This window comes from Agelaius phoeniceus, chromosome 28 (assembly GCF_051311805.1).
Source record: "Agelaius phoeniceus isolate bAgePho1 chromosome 28, bAgePho1.hap1, whole genome shotgun sequence".
In the NCBI taxonomy this organism is placed as follows: Eukaryota; Metazoa; Chordata; class Aves; order Passeriformes; family Icteridae; genus Agelaius; species Agelaius phoeniceus.
Window position 1 is genome coordinate 1,925,652 of NC_135292.1, and position 6,348 is coordinate 1,931,999.

The following is a 6,348-nucleotide window of genomic DNA, read 5'->3' on the forward strand; positions in this document are numbered from 1 at the left end:
AGGCTGACTGGGAGTGCTTGGGAGCAAATGGGATCATACTGGAAGGAACTGCAAAGATGCTGGAGGGAACTGGGCTACACTGGGATATACTGGGAGTGACTGGAACAAAAGTGAGGGTGAAAGAGAGCAACTGGAACCATGTGGAGCACAACTGGTTCAGACTGGCAGGGAATGGGAGCACACTGGGCTCCTATTTGGATCATACTGGGAGGGAGTGGACTAATACTGGGAGGATCTGAGAGGGACTGGGAGCACACCCTGCACATCATCCCCCAGACTGGGCCTGACTGGGAGCAACTGGGAGCACGCTGGCAGCAAATGGCATCATACTGGGACTGACTGGGTTGATCTAGGGAGCAACTGGAACCACGCTGGAGGCAGCTGGGACCATACTGGGAGAGACTGGAAGCAACTGGGTTTATACTGGGACCACCCTGGGAGGGCTGGCATGTGACTGGGATCAAACTGGAGCTTACTGGGATCATATTGGGGTTGAAAGGGAGGGACTGGGATCACACTTTGGGCTACTGGGAGCAGCTGAGGGAAACTGGGATGATGCTGCAAGCAAACTGGAGGAACTGGGAAGGACTGGGCGCATGCTGGGGGCAACTGGGATATACTGGGCCTGACTGGGGGATCATACTGGGATAACTGACACCTTACTGGGGCCACTGGCAGTGCCTGGAAATGACTGCAGACATGCTGGGGGCAACTGGGATATACTGGGAGTGTCTGGAACCATACTGGGGGGACTGGAACCATACTGGGAACAACTGGGACCATGCTGGGGAGAACTGGGACCATGCTGGGGGCAACTGGGAGTGAGTGGGACCATACTGGGAGGGACTGGGATCATCTGGAGAGGGACTGGGACTAGAGCAGGGGCAACTGGGACCATCCTGGGAGTGTCTGTAACCATAGGGGAGTGATGGAAGCACACTGGGAACAGCTGGGCCCATGCTGGGAGCAACTGGGATCCCACTGGGGGCACTGGCATCAGACTGGGAGTGACTGGGAGCAACTGGGATTAGACTGCAAGGGACTGGGATCATACTGGGAGTGGCTACACTCATAGTGGGATTATACTGGGTGTGAATGGAACCTGACTGGGGCTTACTGGGAGCTACTGGGCCCATGTTGGGAGGAAAATGTGACCCACTGGGAGCAACTGGGATCGGCTGGAAGGTTCTGGAACCATGCTGAGAGGACTGAGACTACAACTGGGGCAACTGGGATCATACTGGGAGCAACTGGGGCCACCCTTTGAGCAACAGATGGAAACTGGGATGATGCTAGAGGAAACTGGGAGTAACTGGGAAAGACTGGGATCATTCTGAGGTAACTGAAACATACTGGGAGTGTCTCTAACCATCCTGGGGGCACTGGAACCACCCTGGGAACAGCTGGGACCATGCTGGGAGCAACTGGGACGATGCTGGGGGAAACTGAATCTACCCTGGAGGCAACTGGGCACGACTGGGACCCTGCTGGGAGGGACTGGGACTATTCTTGGGGCAACTGGGATCATCATGGGAGGAACTGGGAACAGCTGGAATTATGCTGGGAGCAACTGGGATCACACTGGGATCCCAGTGAGAGCAGCTGAGTCCATGCTGGGTTACACTGGGATCTCATTGAGAGCGACTGGAATCACACTGGGATTGACTGGGAGTGGCTGGTTTTGTGGATTTTGGGGGTTTGGATTTTGGGGGATTTTCTTGGCATTTTGAGGGGGAGTTTTTCTGGGGGTGTATGGGGGTTTATTGAATTTTTTTGTGGCTCTTTTTGAATTTTTGGGGTTTTACTGGGATTTTGTTGGGATTTTTTGGGATTCTCAGAAATTCCTGGGGTTTTATTGGGATTTTTAGGAGATTTTGGGGCATTTTATTTGAATTCTGGTGGCATTCAGACAGATTCATTGGGGATTTGGGGTTTTTGGGGATTCTTGGTGGGATTTGGGGGGTTTTGTGGGGTTTTTTGGGTGTTGCCAGGATTTCTTTGGGTTTTGGGGGAGATTTTGTGGGGCTTTTAATGGTTTTGGGGACATCTTTGGGGGATTTGCGGAGTTTAATCAGGATTTTTGGGGTTATTGGGATTTTAAAGGATTTTGTGGACTTTTATTTGGATTCTGGGGTGTTCTAATGGGATTTTGAGAGATTTAATTGGGATTTAGTGGGTTTTATTGGGGCTTTCACGGCTTTTAAGGAGATTTTGGTGCCTCTCAGCCCTTCCCCACACCCAGGGAATGCCCCAAAGCCCCCTAAAATTCCACTAAATCTCCAAAAAATCCCTCAAAATTACACCAAACACCCTCCAAAACCCCAGAGAATCTCCAAAAATCCCAGTGGAACACAAGAATATTTTAAAAAACTCCCCAAAAATTCAATAAATCTTCCTCCAATAAACCCTCACAACCCCAACAAAACACCAAAAATCCAAAACCTCCCCAAATCAACAAAACCCCCCAAAATCACATAACCATCTCAAAACCCAATAATTCTCCCCCAAGACCCCAATAATTCCCCAAAACTCCCAAGAAAATCCCCCAAAGCCCAAAAAAAGCCACCCCCCAATCCCCAAAAACCCTCTCAAAACCCCAAAATCCCCACAAATCCCCCCAGACTCAGTGGGGCCGTCCTGGATCAGGGGGCACCGGCCGGTGGAACAGGAGCCACTTCAGGGGGCCCTGGGAGCTTTTTGGGGAGGGGGCACCATGGGAGACCCCCCCAAAAACCGGGGGGGGAACCCCTGCAGTGCCCCCTCCCCCCGAAACCCCCAGACCCCGGTTCAGGGTGGGCCTGGGACCCCCCAGGACCCCCAAATCTCCCCCGGGACCCCCAGAGCCCCCCAAGGTTGGCCCAGGACGCCCTGAGAGCCCCCAGACCCCAATGGGGCCCAGCCCAGGATATCCCCTGAGACCCCCCAGACCCTTCCCAAGACCCCACCCTGACCCCTCCCCAAACCCAACTCAGGCTCCCCCAGCCCCTCCCCAGATCCCGCCAGGACCTCTCCCCAAAACGCCCCAAACCGCCCCCCACCAGAGCCTCTCCCAAAACCCTTCCAGAGCCCCCAAATCCCCTCCCCAAAACCTCCAAAACCCTCCCAGGACACCCTCAGGACCCCCCAGAGCCCTCCCCAAATTCCCCCAGGACCATCCCAACACCCCCAGACCTTCCCAAGACCTTCCTACGACCCCTCCCCAAAACCCCCCCAGACCCTCCCACGACCCCTCCCCCCCCGCCGAGACCCCTCTTAGGACCCATCCGCACCCCCCAGGTCCCCCCACAATGCCCCAGGACCCCTCCCCAGACCCCCCCAAACCCCCGGACCCCTCCCCAAAGCCCCCCCAGACCCCCCGGACCCTCCCCCGCCCCCCCCCGATCCCGTCTCAGGCCCCTCCCGCTCCTGTCCCGAGCCCGGGGGGTCCCGGCGGCGGCGGGGAAGGGGGCGCCGCTTCCAGCTCGCCTCTGATTGGCTGCGGAGGTGCGGGGAAGGCGGCCTTACTGAGGGGAGCCGCACCGTGATTGGTTGGCTTGGGAATGGACAGCGCGTGATTGGTTGGTTCGCAGCGGGGCGCGTCGCTATTGCTGGGAGCCCGAGCACGCAGCGGACTCGGGAGATTGTGAGGGGAGAGCGGCTGAGGTGGAGCCAGGGGGAAACTGGGGGGGATTTGGGGCAGGTCTGAGGGGACATTGGGTGTTTTTGGGGACATTGACAGGAAACACGGGGGAGTGCGGTGGGTTTGGGGGGAATGAGGGGATCTGAGGGGGCTTTGGTGGGTCTGAGGGGGCTTTAGAGAGCTTTGGGGGGAGCTTGAGAGGGTGTGGAGCGTTCTCAGGTGGGTTTAGGGGGAACTGAGGGAAATTGGGAGCGTCTGAGGGGATTTTGGGGGATTGCGAGAGGAATTGGGCGGTTGTGAGTGGATCTGGAGGGTTTTGAGGTGTGTCTTGAGAAATGCGGGAGTGTGAGGGGATATCCTAGGGTTTGGGGGGATTTATGGGTCTGAGGGGGATTTGGGGCAGTCTGATGGGTTTGGGAGGGTCTCAGGTGGGTCTGGGGTGAATTTTGGGGAGAACGGGGGGGCTTTGAGGGTCCTGGGGAGGTTTTGGGGGTCCTGGGGAGGTTTTTGGGGGTCCAGAGAGGCTCTGGGCCAACCTTGGGGGGCTCTGGGGGGTTTGGGGTTCCTGGAGGGGTCCTGGGGGAGATTCGGGGGTCCCGGGGGGTCCCAGGCCCACCCTGAACCGGGGTCTGGGGGTTTCGGGGGGAGGGGGCACTGCAGGGGTTCCCCCCTCCCCCGTTTTTGTGGGGGTCTCCCATGGTGCCCCCTCCCCAAAAAGCTCCCAGGGCCCCCTGAAGTGGCTCCTGTTCCACCGGCCGGTGCCCCCTGATCCAGGACGGCCCCACTGAGTCTGGGGGGATTTGTGGGGATTTTGGGGTTTTGAGAGGGTTTTTGGGGATTGGGGGGTGGCTTTTTTTGGGCTTTGGGGGATTTTCTTGGGAGTTTTGGGGAATTATTGGGGTCTTGGGGGAGAATTATTGGGTTTTGAGATGGTTATGTGATTTTGGGGGGTTTTGTTGATTTGGGGAGGTTTTGGATTTTTGGTGTTTTGTTGGGGTTGTGAGGGTTTATTGGAGGAAGATTTATTGAATTTTTGGGGAGTTTTTTAAAATATTCTTGTGTTCCACTGGGATTTTTGGAGATTCTCTGGGGTTTTGGAGGGTGTTTGGTGTAATTTTGAGGGATTTTTTGGAGATTTAGTGGAATTTTAGGGGGCTTTGGGGCATTCCCTGGGTGTGGGGAAGGGCTGAGAGGCACCAAAATCTCCTTAAAAGCCGTGAAAGCCCCAATAAAACCCACAAAATCCCAATTAAATCTCTCAAAATCCCATTAGAACACCCCAGAATCCAAATAAAAGTCCACAAAATCCTTTAAAATCCCAATAACCCCAAAAATCCTGATTAAACTCCGCAAATCCCCCAAAGATGTCCCCAAAACCATTAAAAGCCCCACAAAATCTCCCCCAAAACCCAAAGAAATCCTGGCAACACCCAAAAAACCCCACAAAACCCCCCAAATCCCACCAAGAATCCCCAAAAACCCCAAATCCCCAATGAATCTGTCTGAATGCCACCAGAATTCAAATAAAATGCCCCAAAATCTCCTAAAAATCCCAATAAAACCCCAGGAATTTCTGAGAATCCCAAAAAATCCCAACAAAATCCCAGTAAAACCCCAAAAATTCAAAAAGAGCCACAAAAAAATTCAATAAACCCCCATACACCCCCAGAAAAACTCCCCCTCAAAATGCCAAGAAAATCCCCCAAAATCCAAACCCCCAAAATCCACAAAACCAGCCACTCCCAGTCAATCCCAGTGTGATTCCAGTTGCTCTCAATGAGATCCCAGTGTAACCCAGCATGGACTCAGCTGCTCTCACTGGGATCCCAGTGTGATCCCAGTTGCTCCCAGCATAATTCCAGCTGTTCCCAGTTCCTCCCATGATGATCCCAGTTGCCCCAAGAATAGTCCCAGTCCCTCCCAGCAGGGTCCCAGTCGTGCCCAGTTGCCTCCAGGGTAGATTCAGTTTCCCCCAGCATCGTCCCAGTTGCTCCCAGCATGATCCCAGCTGTTCCCAGTGTGGTTCCAGTGCCCCCAGGATGGTTAGAGACACTCCCAGTATGTTTCAGTTACCTCAGAATGATCCCAGTCTTTCCCAGTTACTCCCAGGTTCCTCTGGCATCATCCCAGTTTCCATCTGTTGCTCAAAGGGTGGCCCCAGTTGCTCCCAGGATGATCCCAGTTGCCCCAGTTGTAGTCTCAGTCCTCTCAGCATGGTTCCAGAACCTTCCAGCCGATCCCAGTTGCTCCCAGTGGGTCACATTTTCCTCCCAACATGGGCCCAGTAGCTCCCAGGAAGCCCCAGTCAGGTTCCATTCACACCCAGTATAATCCCAGTGTGGTTGTGGCCACTCCCAGTATGATCCCAGTCCCTTGCAGTCCAATCCCAGTTGCTCCCAGTCACTCCCAGTCTGATGCCAGTGCCCCCAGTGGGATCCCAGTTGCTCCCAGCATGGGCCCAGCTGTTCCCAGTGTGCTTCCATCACTCCCCTATGGTTACAGACACTCCCAGGATGGTCCCAGTTGGACCCAGTTGCCCCTGCTCTAGTCCCAGTCCCTCCCCATATGATCCCAGTCCCTCCCAGCATGGTCCCACTCACTCCCAGTTGCCCCCAGTGTGGTCCCAGTTCTCCCCAGCACGGTCCCAGTTGTTCCCAGTGTGGTTCCAGTGCCCCCAGGATGGTTCCAGACACTCCCAGTATATCCCAGTTGCCCCCAGCATGTCTGCA